This window comes from Protopterus annectens, chromosome 1.part1 (genome assembly GCF_019279795.1).
Source record: "Protopterus annectens isolate FY-2018-M chromosome 1.part1, PAN1.0, whole genome shotgun sequence".
In the NCBI taxonomy this organism is placed as follows: domain Eukaryota; kingdom Metazoa; phylum Chordata; order Ceratodontiformes; family Protopteridae; genus Protopterus; species Protopterus annectens.
The window spans coordinates 170410601-170435600 of NC_056726.1; the positions used below are offsets into that span (position 1 = coordinate 170410601).

At 41.0% G+C, this 25000-nt stretch overlaps 1 protein-coding gene across 5 annotated transcripts in view; it reads left to right on the plus strand.

Moving 5' to 3' along the window:
- LOC122804204 (activating transcription factor 7 interacting protein) overlaps window positions 1-25000 on the plus strand; it is a 758747-nt gene that overhangs the window by 97488 nt on the left and 636259 nt on the right. For 3 of the 5 annotated variants that reach the window (XM_044073945.1, XM_044073906.1, XM_044073922.1), the window contains exon 2: window positions 11961-12009. The exons of 1 other annotated variant lie outside the window; for it this stretch is intronic. The gene's annotated coding sequence lies outside the window, so the exon portion shown is untranslated. The remainder of the gene's footprint in view (window positions 1-11960; window positions 12010-25000) is intronic. One more of the 5 variants, XM_044073914.1, reaches the window with a different exon arrangement.

Sequence of the window (25000 nt, forward strand, 5' to 3'; positions counted from 1 at the left end):
TCTTGATGATTGGATGGGAGATAGGAAATTCACCCTGGGGATCACTTTTGTGGCTGTGCTTGAAGGGGCACAGGAAAATAATTTTCTTGGGTGGCAAAAGCCAGGGTACCGTTTGGCTAGGCTTATATAGGCCCTAGGTCCAATAGCCTAGTACTTACATATGAACCTATGAAAGCGTGGTATTAGTTTTCCAACGCTAAAGATGAGTCATTTTCTCTGTACCATCCATGTAATTTGTGATTTTTTGTTTGTTATTTTATACCACTTGTCATCCAGTCTTGTTTTTATAGTTTAAATTTTCGGACAGTAAGTTATGGTCAGTAAATATGGCAAATTGCCTTTGTCCAGATTGTATAGGATGTCATCTGTGAGGGAAGCTGTTATGGTGCTGTGTCCAGACCATAATCCATGTTGTTTCCTGGATAGAAGAAGGCAAGTATTTTACTGAAAGTGGAAAGTATAAGTATTGAGGTAGAACAGAGCTGTTAAGCAGTAGTTAGCTTGGCTGTGTTTGGAATAGAAGTGACTGTTGTCTTCCGGTTCAGGGTCATAATTTTGTTAGCTAAACAGAGGTTATATGTGTGAGTGAGATAATGTGTGAGTGAGAATTGTATGTGTGAGTGAGTAGGTGGGAGACAAAGTCCTTACAAAGGTGAATGAACCAAGATGCTAGGTTGGTTTACTATCATAAGTGCGAACGGCACTCCTGCGACTGTCATATATTCGAACATGGAAGGTCGTAATCGGTAATGTCGAAGGCAAAATAATCAATCTAGGAATGGTTTTAACATGGGTCGAGGTAGGTGTTCAGTATTATTCAAACTACAAACATGTCACCTACCTCGACCCATGTTGAAACCATTCCTAGATTGATTATTTTGCCTTCGACATTACTGATTACGACCTTCCATGTTCGAATATGTGACAGTCGAAGGAGTGCCGTTCGCACTTTTGATAGTAAACCGCTAGGTTATCTGAACCTGTGGACGTATCTGTAGTTGGTCCAATTGTATTTGTCTCGCTTGTTCTAATCTGTTTGAAGTGGAATAGTGTAATTTCAAAAGGGTGTGGGAGAGTGTGGCTGTGGGGTTGATAGGTTTGTGTTGTCGATATGTGGCAGGTTGCTGAACTCCTCGAAGTCAGTGCATGAGAGTTTGTATGTGGTAGTGGTAGAGGGTTTTAGGGGAGTGGAGATGTGTTGCTGTTTTTGGCCCGTCAACAGGTTGACTTCTCTACGGAGGCTTTTATGTTTGGCTAAATTAGGATTTGTTTGTTTTGGTGGTGGTTTTTGTCTGCAGATAGATTGCTTGGCTAGGTTGTGTAGTGAGGTATATTTGGGTCGGAAATCTCTGGAGGTGGTTGCATTTCCAGTTGTGTCATGCTTAATCACGTAATTTGAGGAGGTGTTTGAGTTCTTTAAATAACCAGTCATGGTCTTGAGGTTGAAGTAGAATGAAAATTGTTGGACCCAGCGCCTACTTCCCTTGGAGTTCCAGGTACCAGCACTGGATTTTGTGAACCGAGAGTGTGGTGGAGAGGTCAGATGGCAGGCGGGACCCGTCCTTCTCCCTCCAAACCCCAGTTCGAATGACTCATCAGATTTTGCTAGGGAACGGTGTCCAGGACACTTCTACTGCAAGGTGAATGTGGTCTTTAAGATACTACAAAGTACATAAATGGTTAAATATTTGCACTGATTCAGATCTTAAAAGTTCATGACTACTTTTGGTTTCCAGGTTCACCTTTTATTTGTCACAGACAACACCACAGTCAAGTGGTGCCAGAACAAGCAAGGGGATACAAGTTCAAACCCTCTATGCTGATTTACAGTGCTTGGGCGATAACCTTACAGCATTCTTTGTCTCAGGCCTCCTACATCTGGTCAGAGCAAAACCTAGTGGCAGATAGACTAAGCAGATCTTGGATGGACCCAGTCGAGTGGGAACTCTGTACAGAGCTCTGCCTAGATTAGGTTTGGATGTGGGTAAGACTTCAAGTAGTTCTGTTCACCTTCTTTTAAAGCAGACAGTTGAAAAAATTCTGTTTCAGACATCCTTGCAGCCATGCTTGGAGAACAGACGCATTTTCTTTCCCTTGGACAGAAATGTTCCATTTTATGCATTTTACCCTCTTCAACAATAAAAGTACTTTTGAAGATTCAGAAAAAAATTACCAAAGATCATTGTGGTGGTACTTTTTGGTTTTCTCTTCTAATGGAATTGGCAAAGGGCAGTTACCAGAAGCTTCTTCATACTCTGGATCTGTTCTTAGTGTCAGGATCTAGTATTGCACCCCAACTTAGAATCATCTAGTCTGTCAGCAGCAGTTATTCTATATTGATAGGTTTTAAGTGCTTGTTCCATAAGCATGTGCAGCAGGTTTTAAAGGAGCCAAGAAAACCTCTAGCTAGAAAATCTTGTGTTGAAAGGTAGGGTTTTTTAGGTGGTACCTAACCTATATCGGAGAGCCTTGTATGCTTTTTACCACTCTGGTTTTGAAATATTTGTGCAAGCTACTCAATGATGACTTAAATTTTGTGGCCATCTCTGCTTGTCTGCCCATGGATCCTTCTGTCTCATCTTTTGTGGTCGTACAGTTTATGAAAGGCGTGTTGCCCTCAAGACCCCCTCCAAAGCAAACTCCTCTTCCTCCTTGGGATCTCATGTTCTTACAAAATTGACCTGATCTTCTTTTGAAACTGCTTTTCAGGCTGATGTGAGGGCCATTCACTCGGAAGACTGTTTTGCTTCTTGCTCTGACATCTGCAAGACAAGTGTCTGAGCTGCAAGCTCTTATGTTGGGCCAAGCTAGTTTGAATTTCCACAAGGACAGGGTTGTTTTATGCAGTAATCCTTCTTTCATGCTAAAAGTTGTTTCTGAATTTACTCTGAATCAAGCCATCCATCTCCTAGTTTTCTTTATGTAACCTAGGGAAAGAAGATTCTGCATACCTTGTATGTGCACAGTCAGCACTGGTACTACCTTGACAGAACTAAGCCTGTCAGGAAAGCTAAGTAGCAGTTTGTTTTTTATCTGGGGCTAAGAGGGGTCAACTTGTCTCAAAGCAAGCTCATTGGTTGTCTTTTTTTTTTTTTTAGACTCCCACTATGGTAAATCTATTACAGACAAGCTTAAGGTACATTTCACCAGAACCTTTGGCATATTGGAAAGGAATGGACTTTAAAAGAGGTCTTCTGCTCATACCTTTACAGAGCACTACTGTCTGGATTGATGTTCTTCATGTTTCACTGTTGCAGTCATTACATTTGGGTTATCTCCTTGCAGTAGCCCTCAGTCGGCTTGATTAACAAAGTCTTGGGTCCTGCATGAGATGCTGCCCCTTCTTCCATGAGGTCAGGTCGTCAGGGGTATAAAACATGCAGCCGACACCATTACATCAGTCTTTCTTACAGTGCGGTGCCCGAAGCAGAAGCAGTTAGCAAGTGCTGGTCAGCCGACTCCTGAAATTTTCATTCGAGTCTTCAACTAAAGCTAAGTACCCTGGACCCTATGACCCTATGAGGGCCATTCTCCAAAGACGTATGGATCCTTTAGTCTCCCTCCTCCCAGGTAGGGTAAGCTTTGGGAATTTACCCATGTACCTCTGAGGCAGTGTGAATGATTAACATAGTGCAGTTGCACAAGTCCTACTTACCTGTAATAGTGGATATTTGACTTTCGCACTGCCTCAGTGGCAGCAGCCACCAATAACCCCCCCCCCCGTTATTTATGTATAGCTTGATGATATGCAATCTTTTTGTGTTGTTGGCTGGCTTTGTCATTTGTGTTAATGTTTTTTTTTTTGTTTTGTTTTGTTTTTGTCTGGCTACAAATTGGTAGGTTTCAGGCAATTATTGATTCTGGTCCTTCTTGGCTCTTCCTACTCAGCACTAAAACCCTGAATGACTGACTTTCTGTAACTGGTTAGGCTTCCCCTAATGGTGGGTGGAGGCTTAGGGGATTGGCTGCCACAAAGTGTGTGGTAGCAGGTTCTGAGCTTTGGAAAGCTGCCAATGTTTGTGCAGGCACAGAGCCCAATATGCCACTGAAAAGTGGATGAACTGCACAAATGAAACACACCAGTAAAATAATGAAGGTCAAGAAAGCAATTTAGTAGTTTTGCGCTTTTGTTGCTTTAATACTTGGGAGCTTCCTCAGAACAAACAGAATAATATGGCATAAAATGTAAATAGTAAAATGTCATGTGATAGGTGTCAGCTGTCCTGATGTAACAACCATTTAGTAAATTCAAATTATTTAATGATCTATATAAGACAAGACCATTACTCCAAATCAAATTAAACAACCAACAAAAATACACTGTCAGTACAGTCAGAATCTTGATGCAGTATAATGCAATATAATTAAAGTATTCAGTTAAAGTGTATATATGTGTGTGTGTGTGTGTGTGTGTGTGTGTGTGTGTGTGTGTGTGTGTGTGTGTGTGTGTATTTATTTGTAGTATATTAATGGAGTTATCTGTATAAAAATACACTATATATGTTATTCCCACACTATTACAGTGAAATCTCCCCTTAATGACGGAAGTCTAATTTAATATTCTCAAAAAACAACCATTTGTTCAAATTAGTAAACGTACAGTGGCGTTCGAAAGACATGCGTAGAATGGGCGTGCTTTCGTTAAATGTTGGGCTGGCACCTCAGCACCCGTAAAAAATCTACTGCCAATCATTAATGGACCAGAGTTCCGCTGTGGCGACCCCTAATTGGGAAAAGCCGAAAGAAGAACAACATTGTTTACAAGAGTGATGGGCAAAGGTTCCCTCTTTAAAACTCTTAGTATTAAGGAGAACACCACCCACAGACTCAACAAAATGTTTATTTTATCATGGTTTGGTGTTTTCTACATTTTAACACCACTCTGGGACTATTTACAGGTTTTTAAATATTTTTATACATAATTTCCCAGTTTGACCACGTGGGGGTCTGGCTTCTTGAAGTAATTCTGATTGTTTAGTCTGCCTCTTGGTATCCCACAATGCAGTGCTTGTCTGTGAAAAATTACATCACATAGGCTTCTTTCTTCCTGAAGCTCCTGTCACTGCATTGATTTTACATGCATACACTGCTGTCTTTCAGTCAGTTTTAAGTAACATTTCATGCCATTCAGTGACTACTTAAAATACAAACAGTACAAATGTCACAGAAGAGACTTCCAAAGTGCTTTTTACTGCTGCTTTTTTTTAGAATGGCTAAACTGCAGTTTTTTGTGAAGCCTGAATTGTACTAGTTTGGCCATCTCCCATCCTTCTTAACACATAACTTCCCTTGCTTTCAAAGTGCTAAGGGTAATTTTGAGCTGTTTCCTGCTGTGATTGAGGAGACTTGACTCATGTACTGTTTCCTTGTTCTAGCCTTTAATTTCTGTATCAGTAGGGGAAGGACCAGGGAGCCTTGACATCACAGCATGGGTGGGTTTTTAGGATAGTAGTGGTGATGTCAGTTTGGGGATGGAAATGGCCAGAAAAGTACCTGTGTTCAGTGGCCTTGATGACATCAATTAATTGGAAACTGCAGCAAGGGCGGGACAAAAGTTTTTTGAAAGTGAAACCCCACAGTACAGTAAGGTACTGTTCTAGTGGAAAGAAACAGTCGATTTTAAAATATTTTAAATGCTGTGTTTTTGTTTATTCATAGCAGGGGCAGTAAATAGGGAGAAAAAAGAAGTTGAGCATTTAATAATAGAATCCCATTGTTGTCCTTTAAATGAATGAAAGGAATGTGTACAGTCTATTTTAAAATATTTTAAATGCTGTGTTTTTGTTTATTCATAGCAGGGGCAGTAAATAGGGAGAAAAAAGAGAGAGAAGTTGAGCATTTAATAATAGAATCCCATTGTTGTCCTTTAAATGAATGAAAGGAATGTGTATCCATTTATTTTTTTCCCATAAATATTTAAATTGTCTGTTTTAATAAGTCAAGGTTTTGAACTGAAAACATGATGTGAATCAGTATTACCACTAATAACATTCCAGTTATTAAAATAGCTGCTTGAATTTCATGACTGAAGTGATGATATTAGGTAGTGCCATCTGTGCCAGGGAGAGTATGCCAGTGCTTGTGTAACATATGCCAGCATAGCTAGCTGGAGTTTTGTAAAGCATTTTGTCATTTGACTATCGCACTGATATGTACAGATGCTTGTGCTAAAATGTATTTGTAAAATTGTTTGTGTTAAAAGTGCATCAAAGGTAGGTCCTGCTGGACATAAGAGATATACATATGTATCGGACAGTATTACTATAACTTATTAAATGTATATGATTTAACAGGGAATTCTGGAAGGGAAGAGGTTAATCTCAGTCCAGCTAAATTTGAAGAATAGGTTTAAAATTAAATGGGTTGGTTGAAGCCATAAAGATTTTATCTTACAGGTCTGATTGCAGCTAGAGACAAAAATGTTTGGGAAAACCATGACTGGAATCTTGCTCTGTTGTCCTTCGGTGTGAACTAATTGCTACCCTAGAATGGTGGAAGTTTTTGAAATTGTTTTATAGCTTTCAGATGCTGCAACAGATTTTAGCAAAGCTCTGGCAGTGTATTGTACCAGAGTCAGGTGACCAGATGTGATGTTATTCTAAAACCACCACTGAAATGAGTTTTTTAGATATTAGTGAGAGATATTCCGGAACTCTCACAGCAGCACTTTGTTTTTTGGAACCTGAAAGGAAAGATCTCTCTCAGATATCTCACAAAACCTTGCACCTCATCTTGCCTTGCAGTAGTAAGCAACTCGGCACTCCTCATCTCGCCTTGCTGTAGTAAGCAACTTAAAACTAGTGAACCATAATTCTTTAGACAGTCAGGAGAATATAGTGAGATTAGTTGGGTATTGTTTTTCTGCATCTGTATGAGTCTATCCAACTGTGTTATTTGTATATCTCTTGTGAATGAAACTCTGGTGTTTATTGTAACTATATATTTGGTATTCTCATGTTTTCTGTTTTATTATTTATTATTAAATATTTCTATACCTTTCAACGTGGTTGGTCTCTTGGGGAGAATACTTTTAACATCTTAAGGGTACTTGTGCTTATTTTAGTAACACTGCGACCACTCCTGACATCCTTGCCGCTTTGGTCAAATGCTACCATTTGTATTAGTATTATATTTACTTAAAATAATTGGGTAACCTTGTAAGAGCCTTGGAATAGCTGACTGGTGGCAATATAATTACCTTATATTCTGGGTAGGGGAGGTACAGCTGGTAAATCTGTCCCAGCCTTTCCCAGGTGTGTGTGTGTGTGTGAAAATCAGATGTCCAAGTGTGTGTGTCGGCTACTTGGAACAGGGACACAGAGCTCCAAACTGGACAGTATGGAGTTTTGTTTTGTACCTGGAGAGTGACAGAGAATCCAGCCCTATGTCTTGGAGGGTGCTTCTTACTCATTGTGCTTTGTGTAGAGAGCTGCACCTGAAATTACTGTGTGTGTTTCTAGTGGTCGTCCCTCACCGATGTCAGTGGTGAGGACCTGAGGCTCCTTGATTACTGGCTCAGAGTAGGGACCGTCACAACTAGCCAAAGAAAAAGGTAGTGGGAATGCTCTACAAAAATCTGTAGTGTTTAAATTCTCTCTTTTTCTACTATTCTGTGATCAACCATAAACTACAATAGACTGAAAAATACAGATGCCTTTTACTTTTAATTTCATTACACGTCTCATATAGGACCTTAATAGAATATGAGCGATCTGTAAATAATTCCAATAAAAAGAGTCACGATAATTGCAAATAATCCTAGATGCGCTAATATATTGACCATAAACAGTATTTAACTTCATTTAACCTTCTGATATCCACATATGTAGGCTATTACATCTTTACTTTCACCTTTGTTTACTATTACATCTCTACTTTTACTCTTTCCTTTTTGTCTCCAACTTTTATTCTTTCCTTTTTGTCCCCAACTTTTATCATACCTAATGTACATAATAAGTAAATATATAATCACGTTTAGCAGGGTGTCACTGTAGTACTTTACTTGAATGGGCTCTAATTATTGTAAGTTAAATTCCTGGGATTCAGAAAGAGTAAGTTTCTCTTGCATAAACTGCCTTACCATTGAAAGGTGCATTGTATACAGTTTTGTAAAATCTGATTCAGATACCTGTTTGGTTGCAGTGACTGGACCTCATTATTGGCTAATTTGCATGTCTGTGAATCATGTGCAATTACTGCTTTTTATAAACCTCTTTTTTGGCAATCATGTTAGCACAGCTACCCCCTCATTCATTGGGTCTGTCTGTCTCTCTCTCTCACACACACACACACACGTTGCCACACAGACACTCGCATATCCCCCACCATTACTGCTCTGCTGAACTTATTGACGCTTAAATGGTCTTTACAACTGAAAATAACGGGGAAAGTGAAATTTTGACTGTGCTGATTAACATCGCCAGCCATGCTAATTTATTTAGAATTGCTTAGCTGAGTAAATACCTTGTAAAAATTTTTCCACTGGCATTTCCAGGAGCCAGCAAATGGCTATTTCTACATTAGCCACTTCATGGTAATTCCTTATTAGCTTGTAGCACATCTGTGTAAAATGCCCACCACAGTGACTACGATTGTGTAAAATCACTGTAGTGGGTCTGTCTCTGAATCAGAAATCATGTAAACCTTTCTGAATCTAGGGAAATGTTTTCATTTATACAGATTTAAGTACGGTCCAACATCTGAACATATTATATTTGCACTTTGTTTCATCTTTTTATACCTGTATTTTACTATGTTCTTGCAAGTGTATTGCCTTTCCTAGGCAGAACTTGAAAATGGTAAATTTTAATAGTGTTCTACCCCAGTTAACAACTGAGTGACATGTCTATCAGTTGTAACTGGTCCTGCCCTCTGGGAGCCCTTTGCCATTTTAGCCCTTTTTCAACAGTATTTAACTTCCATCTCGTCTACTGTTTCCCCTTTTCTTTTCACTATTATTCTGTATGAAGACCACAGGCTGAAACAGCTGTAGAATTTTTTGTACTCTTACTACTTTGTTTATATCTTTTTCCATACTGAAATGGTACTTTAAAAGCTCAAAAGATAAAACTCCTTAATGGTGAGGGAGAGATCAGTGGTTACCTTGCACCTCATAGTAGGCAGTCGTATGTCTGGAGGTGGATTTGATACAGCAAGAATGGTTTTACAGCGGAATGATTTACCAGCCTATATTTTATTTGTCTTAGGTCAGACATTGCTAAATCCTATTTACAGAGGAAATTCTGAAAGAAAATGTCCATATTCTGTACAGTATAGTTTGATATAAATTTGGTATATGCTATGATGATATGAGGTAGTATCATCTGTTCCAGGGAGAGTAGGGCAGTACACGTGTACATATGCCAGCACATCTAGCTGGTATTTTGTAAAGAATTTTATGTTGTTTGACTGTCACACTGATTTGTACAGATGTTTGAGTTAAAAAATATATTTGTAAAGTTACTTGCATTAAAAATGCATCAACAGTAGGTCCTGCAGGACAGAAAGAATGTGTATGCAGGTACATTAAGTTGTATTGTTGTAACTGTCAAATGTGTATGTTTATTGGAGAACCCTGTAAGGGTGGAAAGGTTGAAATTGTGTTATAACTTTCAGATGCTGCCACAGATATTAGAAAAGCTCTGTGTGTATTGTCAGGTGACCAGATGTGATGTCATCCTCTTACCAGCATCTGGTTTCTTTGGAACTCTCGCAGCAAAAGTTTGGAACCTGACAGGGAGGATTTCTGACAGGATACATATCTTGCCCATCCACACAGACAAATATCATCTGGCTTTTGCTGTAGTAAGACACTCGGCACATATTGGCTTGCCTTGCTTTAGTAAGTCAGGGAACGGTAATTCTTTAGTTAGTTAGGGACATTTAGTGGGAATAGTTCAGTATTGTTTTGTGCATCTGTGAGAAACTATCCAACTATATTATTTTTGTGTCTGTTATTGAAACTCTGTTTATTGTATTCAGTATTCTCCTGTTTTCTGTTTTATTGTTTAGTATTAAATATTTTAATACCTTCCATTGTGGCTGGTCCTTTAGAGAATACTTTTAACATTTTGAGAGTACTTATGCTTGCTTTAATGACACTGTGGCCTCTCCTGAAAGCCTTGCTGCTTAGGTCACGCTATACCATTTGCATTGGTATTAATTTTACACAATATAATTGGGTACCCTTTGTAAGAGCTGTAGGGTAGCTGACTGATGGCAGCATGATTACCTCAGAGCGTGGGCAGAAAGGGGCAAGGCTAGTAATCTGAGCCAGCTTTTCCCAGGTGTGTGTGTGTGTGTGTGTGTGTGTGTGTGTGTGTGTGTGTGTGTGTGTGTGTGTGTGTGTGAGAAACTCAATATCCAAGTATGTATGTCAGGTACTGGGAACAGGGACACAGAGCTCCAAAGTGGTCAGTGTGGAGTTGTGTGGCCCTGGAGAGAGAAAGAGAGTCCAGCCCCAGGTCTGGAACATTCTTCCTATGTGCTGCTAAAGGAAATTGTGCTTGGTGCAGGGAGCTGCATCTGAAAATCATGTGTGAATCCATCTTTGATCTTGGTAACTGTCCCTCACTGGAGTCCATGGTGAAGATTGAGTCTCCTTGATTGCTAGGCCAGAGTACCTGTCACATATGCCATCAGTTAAATGCTGTGTGAAAGTGCTGTGTTTTAAAAAGTGAACTTCATATCAGTAATATTGGTGTACGTATAAAACAAAACTCCTGTGCAGCTACAGTAGCTTTTGTCACAGGCTTCTGAGCACATATGACATCTGAATTGGAGTTCTGGAATATAGCAGAAGATTTGAATGCTATTTAATGTTTGGTGATCTGAATAAAAAAATGACTGGACATTATTTTTTGTTGAAATACTGTGGTATGGTCTGTATTGCTTTCTCAACTAATCATGTTCTGATTTTAAGTTTCAATAATTCTTAAAACTGTAAGAAAATATCTCCTTAGCAAGTAAATATTATGCATGTGTGTGTGTGTGTACACAGCACACACACACAAACACACAAGATATATATATATATATCACAAGATAAGAAACATTCTAGGAAATTGATTTAGTTAGAATATTGACCTTATTTAGTTTGGAATTGTGTTATTTCCTCTCTCATCAAAACTGATGTTCAGCTGTGGCGACTAAAGTATACATGCATTGCTCTTTTTAAATGAAGGGCACTGGATGCTAAATATTATTTAAATCAATTTAGTGAACCCTCAAGACAGATTTATTTTCTCCTCTCTAATGCTTCATCTGCTAAGCTAGTTGCGTCTTGACAAGTTCACTACCTTCAAGGCTCTTGTTAGAGCTTGACTGTCCACTGCAGCAGAAAGAGGTGTACTGATTATTCACATCCAAACAGTGGTTACTTCATTAGTGCTCTTCACAGAAGGGTACTACAGTGTTGGGAGTGGGGGAGGAGGAGTGCACAGAAGGGTACTACAGTGTTGGGAGTGGGGGAGGAGGAGTGCAACTCCAGTTAATGACTTAGTGCTTTAAGCATTGTGTTGTATGTTTTTATGTAATGCTTTTCCCAACCTACTGTAATGGAATCTTCCATGCAGTACAGCATAGTGTTTTCTTTACTCTGAAATTTGATACCAGCCTTTTGTCTGCTTTTGTGGGCACATGGACTTCGGTTAGCTCTGCTGTTACTGAGGTGTTACTAGGCTGACAAGGCCACACTGGTGCTTTTTGTATGGTGGTTAAATTTTTTTTTTACAAAATAACTGCCTTGTAGTTAAGGTGCAAAAGCTGATACTACATTTAGTGTTGTAATATTTTGTGTAGTTTCAAAAATTTTTTTTTCACTTCAAGAAAATTTGTTCTTGAAGAGCAGTGTATTTCTGAAGAGTAGTGTGATGCATTTGCTTGAGGGCAGGTAGTGCACATGTAATGATTTAGTTTTTTTATGATGTTGCTGTGGTCACTGAACTATTTTTTCCCTCTAGAACAGAAGAGTGGCCGAGAATACCTGAACAGATATAACCTTCCCTAAAGGTATGATTATTTCTGTTTTTATCATATTTAATTCTTTTAGTATGAAATAGAATTTCATAGAAACAACAATGTAATTGTGCATACCACTGAGAATTTAGCAGGAAAACTGCTGAACAGGTTATGTAGTTGTCGTTGTAGCGCATCACTGAGGCAGGATTTCAAATTTTTAAGACGTCCCATTTTAGTGAGGTAATGGGGTATGGGTCTTTGGTAAAGGTCCAACAAAGAGCCTAGAGCAAGTGAGGATAAGTATTTGCATGCTGTTGAAAAAATTTTTAGACTAAAGTATTTGTATGATTTAGAAAAATTTTGATTAATAAGGGTTGCGTAATAGATGTGCAGGAGTACGTGACCGTAGTACTCTGCAGAGAAACTTGATGAGCTCCTAAGAGTTCATGACATGCATTTAGAGATTACATTGGAGTGCTGCTTAAATATCCTTTTGGGCAAGACCATGTTTATAATTACACGCTGATTTGCACAATAGAACAGAAAAAAAAATCAAAGAAAAAGTTTCTGACTTTAAGTTATGCAGCACAGTTTTGTATTTCTTATTGCAGTTATTTTGTTAACCTAGCTGGACTACCCGATTGAGGCCTGTTTAGTGGAGACTAGGTATGTTTGTCATAAGTGACTTTAGGTTGCGTTTTATGCAAATGAATGTGGAGGGATCCATTCCCTGCAGTGATGAATCACTGCAAGTGGTTAGTGTTTTATATGTTCTGCTGAAATGGTATAGTGGGGAAATGTGTTGTGATTTTTATTCGTCACAGTAGACTTTCCACACTACACCACAGCCTGAACACATTTTACTTTTTTTACCCTTAAGTGCATTGTTACTGTTAACATTGCATGTTGTGAAATCATACTTTCTTTGACTAGCTTGTGAGATGCATGTATGTGAGTCACATGCATATGGAGTTTTTTTTTTGCGTCACTAGTTTGTTAAAGCTGAGCAGAAGTTTGAAGTTGTGATACTTTTGAATTAATGCTAATTTTCTTGTTGTATTGAAAACTTAATAGACTGTGAGTGAAGACTATACTTTTCACGTGAAAACAGTGTTACTTGCTAAATTGTGATAATCACAGAACTCTTAAGTAGCTTGGAACTGTAACAATATATTATTATAAAATGTAATTGACATCGGAAAAGTTAGTAAAAGAATGTCTGGACTTTAGTCACTGTAGAAGTCTTGGACTGTATCAACGAAGAAAGATCAATAGCAAAATTACACTGTAGAGTGTTGTGAGAAGACATCAGCCTGAATAAAGTACGTCAAAATAATTACCTCTGCCTGACATTCCTTGGGGCTGCAATAAATGTCAAATTTTGGTTTATTTTATTATTTGCATGTTTAAGTCTTAAAATGTGTTAATTTCAAGGAAGCAATGAAGCAAAGAAATGAAATGACATGAAATAGAAAGCAGTTTAATGATGACACACCTAGTCATTAGAGGCATTCTCAGATTGGGTGCACTTTACAGGAGCATGACCACAATGTGTGACATGTATGTGAAAGTTTGTGAATGTATACTTGTATATAGAGGTCTATATTATATCAGTGAAAACTGCCTTGAACGAACGGCAGTTCATCGAAAATGCCATTCATCGAATTCCACTCTTGTGGGGGGCTACGGGTTGCATCCCCCCCCCCCGCTAATTATATATGCCAGCTCAAAGATCGCACTACAATGAGGAAAGGGCAAATTTTCTGATCTTCACTGTACCGCGATCTCAGTATGAACAGTTCGATGTAAGTTTACCAAAAATGCCATTCGCTGAACTGAATTTTCGATGATGTAATAGGGACCCGTATATAGTATATGTATCAGAAAAGCTGCCCAAGGCAAGAAGTAATTGGCCTACATAAAAAGAGGGGGAGCATCCTGGAGGTCCCATCAGACCAGAGAAGTCAAGGTGGTTGTTCCTTATTTGCTTAGTTACCAAGTAAAACAAATGATCTCAGACCTATACTACATCTAATTGGTCTAAAGTCCATCATATTGCAAAAGAAAATTTCTGAGTAATCTCTGCACAAAGCATATTACCTTGCCTGCTGTAAAGAGACTGGAGGTGCTCTTTGGCTGTTGAGGGTACTACTTGCATGTCAGAATCTGCCAAGAACTCCAGGAGGCTCCTGAGCTGCAGTTATCTGACTAGAAACTGTGAGGGATCATGATTTTTCCTACTTAGATTGTTGACTCCTTGCTCTATTAATTTACCTTTTTTTACAGGCTTGGTGTACTGATCAGAAGACCCCTTACAGGTATGGCCTAGTCCAAGAAAGCATCAGAGATGCACACTGTGTATTTATTTGATACAATACATTTGTTTTTAGCAGACAAAATTATTTCAAACTAGGATTCAGTGTCACCGCTATTAAACTTATAAGTATTGTATGATTGTTAGGTTTTGAATATTTACAAACAGGCCTAGCAGTGGTACTATAGTATTGTTAGGCCCATCCCTAGGATTAGTTGTCCCACCAGCAGTGGTCTTTAGTTAAAATGCCCACAAACTGAAACAATTTTAGAGTCCAAGAGTGTCGTTCATGAACTGCGCAGTGGGTACAACTATCAGTAGTACCTTTTTGCCTGCTGAGAACACAGTAGACTGATTGTGAAATACAAGAACTGCAGGAATTCAGTGGAATGCTGTCTCACTGTGCTGCATTTAATGGTACCTGCAGTCTATATGGTGCCTCATGACAGACTGCATCAGAGCTTGTTGCAACATTTGTTTACCTGCAGTAGAACCAGCTTGAGTGGTTCCTATTCCAGTAATGGATTGCTGCAGATGCCACCTTTGGTATTCGTTTGAGATCCTTTTATGTTGGAGTTCCATTTTGTTTTTTGCACACTATTTATACAGTTACAGGGGAAACTTTTGCCCGGGGGGGGGGGGGGTGAGGATTTCCAGGGGCAAACGGTGCATGGATTGTTGTCCCCACAAAAAATCCAGACCTGCATCAAGTGTATTGAAACTCCAAAACATAATGTTTACCTTTGAAAGCCTTCATACGTTGGATTTCGCAAGGTCCTCTGCTCATTCATTTGAGCATAATGTTAGTTGTATGGTGTTAGTTATATGGTACATCATCAGACAAAATGGCGCCCATCCCTGCACCCTGTGCAGATAAGTTACGATGCTGCAGAATGCAGTAGTTGACATCAGTGGAGGTACTGCTTGATTGGCAGATAGGGTTAGCTGATGCTTTTACCACTATAAATAGTCTGAATGAAAATTTGGGGGGGTTAACCAGTGGAACACCTCCTTGCCTCTCCATTAAATGCAAAGTGTTGTCCTTTTCCCTGCATCTGGATGTAAGGTCAGCAAGCAAAAGATACCATGGTGGTAGGATAGCCATAGGCCTCTTCATACCTTTGTTATAAATGCCCAGGGTAATCCAGAAAGCAAAATTGCATCACTCCAGGGTAATCCTAAAAGCACCCTTCTGGCTATGACAAGTCTGGATCCCATTACTGGATTGCTCTCTTACCCATCAGAAAAATCTCTCCCAGATGTCATTGCCCTGACACTGTGAGTATTGCTTCTCCCATGCCATTGCCCTGAAACTGTCAGTATCACATATTCATTTCTAAATGTGACAAACAGTCCTCTTTACACCAGGAACATATTTCAGTTGCTAACATCTTGACAAAGGGGCTTTCCAATAGAGAAACCTACAAGTACAAATGGGCATGTTTCTCCATACAGGTAAAGTAAAAGGGTCTATTTTACATAAAGTTTCAGAACTTCGAGTACCATATGGTCGACACCATATGATCGAAGTTCTGAAACTTCGAAACTTTAAAAAAAAAAAAAAAACTCCTAAACAAACAAAACTAAATGTTGCACCCCCCACACCCCTCGCTACTTAAATATACCAACTCCGAGATCGCGCTACAGTGTAGGAAAGGGAAATCTTCCCTTTCCGTGTCATTCTCCGTCAAAGTGCGATCTCGGAGTTGGTATATTTAAGTAGCGGGGGGTGTGGGAGATGCAGGGGGGCTAAAACACTTTAAATGAACTTACTTTTTTTTTTTTATAGTTTCGAAGTTTCAAAACTTCGATCATATGGTGTCGACCATATGGTATTCGAAGTTCTGAAACTTCGTTTATATAATATAAACCCAAGTAAAACCGTACGTAAACCCTTACAGAAGTGTTCGGCAAGGGTCTTCAGTTGTTTGTCAGTCAAAGTGCACCTAGCAGCACTGTCACATTTCCAGATGGCCAAGTCACATCCTTTTATATCAGTGAGGGTGATCAAATCCTTTCTTAAAGCATTGTGTTTAAAACCAGCCACCGATCTTATGCAACAAAGTCCAGAAGCCTTAAGATTTTTGCATTAAAGTGTTTGCATAGATATTTACATACCCCAGGTAGAATTCGGAGAATAGTTCCTTAAGGCCATAGTAAATGCTGGAGGTGTGATGGGTAAGAGAAAAGTAATTGGGAACGTGTTCAGAAAATGTATTCCCTAAAGAGTGTTTGAATAGAAATGTCGTGGGAGCATATCATTGTAACCTAAGAAAATGATTCTTTTGAGTTGTGATGTAGGTTTTACTAAGTTGGGACGGTGGCCTAACGGTTAAGGTGTTTGCCTTACAAACACAAGGTGCAGGGTTTGAGTCTTGCAAGGGATAACTGGCTAGGCTTAAAAAGTGGCTCGCAAGGACAGTTAGCTTAGTACTAATCTATGAACCTATAAACCTTTAATGCTTTAGGCTAACAAAAAATAATTTACTAGAAAATAGAAATAAAAATCTAAACCATCTAGAATTGGTACTGAATATTGTTAAGATGATAAATGAACTGGAGGTGGGATCCTTAGAAAAAGGGAAGAGCAAGTTATATAAAACTAAATCCTACCTTTGGGAACAATACATGCATAGTGATGTTGAGGAGGAGTGAGGTTTAAGGAAGGGAAAGAAGGAACTGAATAATTGTTAAAAAGGGAACATATACTGCATGCAAAAAATATTACTATGATTTGTTTTCCTTTATATTAATATGTATGAACCCACATCACTGTTTTAGTAGTGATTCAATAAAATGTTAAAAAAACAGCCACCAAAAGAGTAGTGAAAGTGGGTAGCAAGCAGTTTGGATGCAAGTCAAGAGTACATGAGTAAAATAAATGGCAAAAATGTAATTGTGCTAACAAACCTAATTTGGAAACAATCTCATGGACAAGGGAAAACACTGTCTGCATTGTGTGGGGATTGAACACATCACCCCCCCCCCCCCACACACACACACACACTCCATGTGTTTTTTTTTCTATCATTGCCACTGGGTCATCAGGGAGTCTCTGAACAGTTGCGCACCTGGCTTCCTCAAGAGCAGTTGTTTCTTTCTTTTTTCAATTAAGAAATCACTAGTATTACTGCTGTGAGAAACGACTATATTGACTCTTGTCTGGGGTTTGAACCTTCAAAACCCCGCCACCCAATCCACATTGCATTCATTAGGTAATATGGTATTTTTTCATATGTGGTAGATAGCATTTGCATAGAAGCAACCTAGGCAGTGGGGAATATGCATGATTTCCAGAGCAGAGTAATCCTTTGAGGCTACAGTTGTCAAAGGGAACTCTTACCAGTGGAAGCACCAAGAATGATTGTCATACTGGATCACATCTTAACAGATACAATAGGTTTGTACTTACTGTAATAGTAGAGCTGTATTTCATCCTGTAGACTCGGGTTAAGTAGGCTGTCCTGCAACTGCAGGTTATTTGTCCGTGACCTAAGGAACCTCCGGATGTAGCACTCTCTCTTTTTGTAGGAGTTACTATTTTCATTGACAGTATGCATTTGTGCCTCCATTGAAGGACTGGATAATTGGATGAAGAAATGCATGATGAGCTTTGGAAAGGAGCCAAGCAGCCTGAAAAGCTGGCCATCAAAGATGGCCACACCTCTTACAAATTTTTACTTTTTGGATTCCTGGAGGATTTGATGCTCAATTGATGTTTGGCATTCTTCTTTTACTAGGATGTGCTAACCATTCAAAAAGCCAGGAAGCTTACCACAAAGAAATTGCATCTGATGATAAAATTGAAAAATATTTCCCATTTAGTGGAGAAAGAATAAGGACCTGTTGGAAATGCACATTCCCCGTGGTATTGCCTGTTTGCCATATTTCTTTTAGAGCAGCTGTGTCTGTCCTTTCTCTGTAAAGATGAATGTTTCAGCTTTTATCTTTGACAACCTAGAAGGACTATTCTTCACTGGGACCTGACGTCACGAAATTCATCCTGGAGTTGCTGACGTTGGACCAGTTTTAATCCAGCAGCCTTACTGTCACTCGTGTCTGTTGTGGAAGACGCTCTGTTTACTGGCTGTAATATCTGTCAGAAATTTCTCAAAAGAGTTGCAAGCCCCAGTGGCAAAGTACCCATTTACCAACTTCCGCATTGGCAGTATTGACCTCGGGATATGCTCTACCTTTATGCCAACAGGGATTTGAAATATCCCTTAACTACATCAGTTCAACTGCTGCTAATCTTTGTAGAATCCCCTGAGAAAGAAGAGACGATTGTGCATATGTTGTAGATTCATTGGAAATTCTGGATGTCCTTCAAGAATGCAACTGCAGTCATAACATGTGGGTTGTCCTGCCTCAGGCAGCCCTCGGTCGGCCGGATTCCAAAGTCTGGGTCCGACGTCGGCTGATGTCGCTTTTCTCTCCGACGTCAGAGCGGCCATTGTATATAAGCATCAGCCGACGCCATTTTCTTCAGTCTTTCTTGCCGCGCGGTGCCCGAAGCAGAAGCAGTTCGCAAGTGCCGATCGGTCAGCTCCTGTATTCTACGATACCGAAGTCATCAAAAAAGCTAAGTACCCCGTTGGGGACCTTTTCTTGCCTCAGCCGATGTCAGAAATTACTGAAAAAGTTAACAATTGTCTTTTTTGTGGTAAACAAATACCTCATAAGGATTTCCACTCTTACTGCCTCCTTGCCTGGGCCCAGACCACGACGTCTCGGCCTGTGTAGCCTGTGCTCGCTTCAACAAGCGCACTCTCAGGCGCCGGGCGGAGTTCGCTGAAGACTTTTTCGGCGATAAATTTGCTTATACCATGCCGTCGGATCTTCCGACATCGCAAACTCCCAAAAAGCGAAAAGACCGGTACCGACATCCTCGGCCCGCGTCTACTACCGACTCCACGCCAAAACCTAGCGCGAGTGCTCCGGTTCCCTCTGAGACTGTCTCTCCACCGCTTCGAACCGAAGACACCGCAGTACCGACGACTTCGATTCCAGACATTACTCCGCCAGTTATAGATTTTCCTCTGGATACTGAAACCGAGGAGATGCCCGAGACCATTGCTGTAGACAAGGTCACTCCTGCACATGGAGCTGCCAGGCCTCCTATGGCCATGTCTATTAAGGCCTACACTAGGGCTAAGGCAGCCAGCAAAACAAAGCACATTACTTCAAGATCCTTACCTCAGCCGACTCCAGAGACACAAATTATGTCCATGGCTGCTGATTTAATTTCCATGATTAGAGGTTCACAGACCCATCCAGAGAGAGCATCCCAGCCTCCTCCTGATAAAAGGCCCTGGGTTGAACCCTCTGACCCTACTCCTTCAGATGAGGACTCTGAGGGCTCTGTCCACTCTGATAGCCAGGAAGAGCTCTTCCAGACCTATGAGGACTCAGATGCAGAAGATTCCATCCCTTCGGCCTCCCCTCCTGAGGATATTTCCTTTGGGGAAGTTCTGCACACCATGAGGGAGCATTTCAAGTGGCAGGGCCAAGAATATTCTGATTCCAGGAAACGCCTTAGGACTTTCCTTAAGAAGCCTCAGCACAGGCCCTTGGCTATTCCTCCTGTACTTGATGTTCTGGATGATTTGTATTCTGATTCTACTGCTACCCCTGATACTCTCCCTCCTGCACCAGCCAAGCCAGACAGGTATTACAGGGTCCCAGAAACTCATTCCCATTTATTCAGGGCCCATTCTGTTGATTTGGAAACTATTTCACAGGGGCCTAAAGGAGTTTCAGCCTCCACCTCTAAAAATCCTTTGCCCTCCAACAGGGAGGCAAGGTCTTTAGAGAGATGGGGTAAAAAGGTTTACACTTCCACTACTTTATCTATGAGAGCTTTAAATTGCCTTTTCATATGTTCCAATATCAGGATTATCTCTTAGAAGATTTACAAAAAACACTAGCTTCTCCTGATCCTTTAGACAGGAAGACTTTGCAGGAAGCTGTACATAACACTCAGCAAGTAAGCAATCACTTCCTGCAGTGTGGATATGATGCACTGGAAGCTTCATGTAGGGCAGCTATGACAGGGGCAGTGATGCGAAGACATGCTTGGTTAAAAGATCAACCTCTACCAGATCATGTAAAAGCAAAACTTCTGGATGCACCTTTGGAAAAGAACAAGCTTTTTGGTGCAAATGCTAAGGATGTGCTAAAGACCATTGAAGAAAAAGCAAAATCAGTTCAAACTGTAAAGGATTTCCTCCAGGTTCAACCCCCCAGATTCAGTAGGAACTGGTCTTCAAAAAACTGGTCCTTTCCTAATCCAGAAAAGTTTCAAAGGGGTAAGAACAGACGTGGCCGAGGAAGAGGCCAATACAGAGGCCCTCACAGGGGACGTCAATGGCAGCCAGGAAACCAAAGAAGTGACGCAGGGGTTTCTCCTGCCCAACAACCACAATCTCAATGACTTTCCTCTACTACCGCCTACCAGGGAACAACAAGAAGCTCCCTTGGGCGGAAAATTATCTCTGTTTGCAGAAAACTGGCAGAGACTGACAAAGGACAAATGGATTTTGGACATTATAGACCGAGGGTACAGGTTTCATTTTCATACCCTACCAAGAAAACAAGGCATGCCAAATCTACCACAACATCAAAGGGCAGAGGCTATCAAGCAAATCTCTCTGCTAACTCAAATGAAAGTAATAGAAAGAGTTCCACAACAAGAACAAGAACAGGGATTTTACTCAAGACTGTTCCTTGTTCCAAGAAAAGAAACTCAATGAAGACCAGTACTGGACTTGTCTGCATTAAACACCTTTCTCATAGTACCAAGGTTCAAAATGCTGACTCTGCAGCAACTCCTTCCCATGCTGGGCAAGGAGTCGTGGCTGATTACTCTGGACCTCAAGGAGGCATACCTGCATGTCCCTATCAGACACAGTTGCAGAAGATACCTCAGATTTCTTGCAGGGCCAGAGCATTATCAATTCTCAGCATTGCCATTTGGCTTATCTACTGCGCCCAGAGTGTTTACAATATGCCTGGCTTCAGTAATTGCTCATTGCAGGCTCCAGGGTATACAAATTTACCCGTACCTGGACGACTGCCTCATACAAGCGGACGACAAACTGATGTTGACAAAAATCTGGAATATGTCATACGATTACTTCAAGCTCTGGGATACACAGTCAACTTCCAAAAGTCAAGACTGCAGCCATCCCAGCAAATAATCTTCTTAGGAGCCAAACTAGACACAGCCTCTCAAATGGCTTACCTGACAGAAGACAAGCAAGAGAAGTTAACTCAATACTTCAAAGATTTAGCAAAACTCACCCAGATGACTGCAAGGAGATTCCTACAGGCCCTGGGTTACATGGCATCCTGCATTCTACTGGTTCCATTAGCAAAACTACACATGAGAAAGCTTCAATGGTACCTAAAAAGTGTTTGGTCTCAGCACAGCAACAACTTGGAGACAATCATACCACTCATTCCATGCTTACAAAAGGAATTCCTATGGTGGGCTTCGGTGAGCAAGAAAAACACAGGTTTGTCATTCAAAAAACCACAGATAACACAGACCATGACTACAGACGCCTCAGACCTCGGATGGGGGGCGCACATGGAAGGCAGATGTATACAAGGACAATGGTCTCCAAAGGAAACACATCTGCATATAAATCAAAAGGAAATGCTGGCAGTAATGCATGCTATCGAGGCTTTTCAAAACCAACTCCAGCAAGGTCACTTAATGATACGGACAGACAACACCACTGTGATGTGGTACATAAACAAGCAGGGGGGGCACTCACTCTTATCCCCTTTGCAGACTGACAATGCAGCTTTGGGAGAAATCACGGAGTCTAAACATCCAGTTACAATCACAGTTTGTTCCAGGAAAAGACAATGTGTTGGCGGACAGCCTAAGCAGGAATTTCACAGATCCACACGAGTGGAGGTTGCATCCGAAGGCTTTCAGACAACTTACTTCGACATGGGGCAAGCCAGAAGTGGACCTATTTGCCTCTCACCTCAATCATCTACTACCAAAATTTTGCACAAGGACATACCATCCAAAGGCTTGGAAAATAGATGCTCTTTCATTCAACTGGAGCTCCCTAGCAATCTATGCATTCCCACCTCTGCCACTGATGACCTCAGTATTACTAAAGATCAAAGCAGAGAAGCCCAAGGGAATCATAATAGCTCCGGATTGGCCAAGACAACACTGGTACCCACTACTACGGAGCATGTGTCACACCAGGAGGTGGGCCCTCCCTAGTGGCCTCTACTTTTGACTCAGCACAATTTCGGAACACTGCATCCAAACCTTCAGACTCTGCAGCTAACAGCCTGGCAGATCCCATAAATAAATTCAACTTACCTCTCTCTAAGGAAGTGCAGCGGATACTAACAGAGGCTCGAAGACCGTCCACCAGAAAGGTCTACTTAGCCAAGTGGAAAAGATTCAGCAATTGGAATACCAGCAAAGGGCATGATGCATCATTACTGAACATCCCCCTTATCTTGGAATATTTGGCAGATATGTTACAGAGTGGCCTCTCATATTCATCAATAAAAATACATGCATCTGCCATTTCAGCTAGATACAACACTGATCCTCCTGTTTTTCTCACCCTTACTAAGACAATTCCTCAGGGAATCAAGAACATTAAGCCACCAAGAAAGGCCCCAGTGCCAGCCTGGGACCTCAATTTTGTCTTAGAAAAACTGACTCTACCTCCTTTTGAGCCAGCAGCTTCAGTTGACTTGCAATTTCTCTCATGGAAAACAGCTTTCCTGTTGGCAATTACCTCAGCAAGAAGGGTTTCGGAACTACAGGCCCTAATGGCAATACCACCCTTTATTATTTTCCACAGAGACAGGGTTTCATTAAGGACCAACCCTTCCTTTTATGCCAAAGGTGGTATCTAGGGTTTCTCTAAATCAAGCCATTCATCTGCCTGCCTTCTTCCCCAATCCTGAGAATAAGGGGGAAAGGCTTTTACATACCTTGGACATTCATAGACAACTTCGATACTACCTGGACAGAACCAAGGCCAGTAGGAAGTCTGAACAGCTTTTTGTAGCTTACGCCCCTGCAGTCCAAGGAAAAGCAATTTCAAAACAGACCATTTCTAAATGGATTGGACATTGCATCAGATTCTGTTATTCCTTTCATGGAAAGACTGTTCCAGCCTATGTCAGACCACATTCCACCAGAGCTACAGCCACCTCTACAGCATTTTTAAGAGGGGTGCCTACAAAGGACATTCTAGAAGCTGCTACATGGAGCTCCGTGCATACATTCTCAAAACACTACAATCTCCCCCTATATTCCAGATCCAGAGCAGGCTTTGCTTCGGCAGTCCTGCAGGGTTTGATTGCCACACCATCACTCTCCTAGAGCATACCTCCTCCCCCAGCTAAGCTATGGTATTCTACCCACATGTTATGACTGCAGTTGCATTCTTGAAGGACATAGTACAGTTTTGTACCTACCATAAATGTAGATGTCCGAGAGACATGCAACTGCAGTCGGGTTTTCCCTCCCTCCATACCCCTCTATGCTTAGGGTCCACTCCTATCCCCCTCTCTCTCTTAGCTGGGGATATCTGTTATGGTGTATTTGTTTTATTTCTCATGTATTTGTTTGGAATCCTGTTTTTGTCTTCCAATTTGATTACAGCCTTCCTTGGAGGGCACCTGGCATCTGGGGCAAGAAACACTGAAGAAAATGGCGTCGGCTGATGCTTATATACTCCGGTCGCTCTGACGTCGGAGAGAAAAGCGACATCAGCTGACGTCGGACCCAGACTTTGGAATCCGGCCGACCGAGGGCTGCCTGAGGCAGGACAACCCACATGTTATGACTGCAGTTGCATGTCTCTCGGACATCTACATTTATGGTAGGTACAAAACTGTACTTTCTGCTTGAGTAAGATGAGTTGCTTGTTACTATTGTGAGTAGAGCAAGATTGTTACAGAACAGATGCTCTCCAAATGGTTAACAAACTGTATTATCTCCTGCTGTGATGAGCAAGCCTGTGCAGGAATGCGAGAACACATTCTGCCAGAACATTTGCTGTTTTGATAGCCATTTTTAGTCAGGTTTTGATAGAAGCCTTTTGCATGGAAGCCACCTGGTTTTCAGTCCACACGTTCTCCAAGCACTGTAAGCTAGATGTCCAGTGTAGTGGTAGAGCAACGTTTGCAGCAGCAGACATCCAGGGTTTCATTTGAGGAAGCATGCCAGGAGCAACTGTGGGAGTTGTATTTTTGTATGCCATGGGTGCTGCTTTTGCAGTGATCCTGTGATGAATGTTGTACACTTGCATGAGAACTCAACATAGTGGCGGATGTTAGAGTAGGGTCACTGTTACATTACAAGCTCCCACCTGCCTTCCTATGTGGACAACCCCTCTTGCATCTTCTGCACTAAGAAACCTAGCATTATAGGGTAGAAAATCACAGTGTGGACTCAAATCCTAAAGTGTGTAACAGAGTCAACTCCTGTACTTACCCGACATGATCTCCAAGAGGTTTCCTGGTTTAAAAAAAAATGCTGTCTTGCTGATGTCCCTTTTTATCCCATACACCAGAGTGCACCTCCACATAAGAGGGATGTTGGCCTGCACTCTGACATATGCGGTGCTCTGGATGTTGGACAGGTTAGGCAGACGTCAGCCTGCAGCTCATCCCCATGTATAATGAAGACTGCTGCATCAGTGACCTTAATCAAACCTTTGCTTTTTCAGG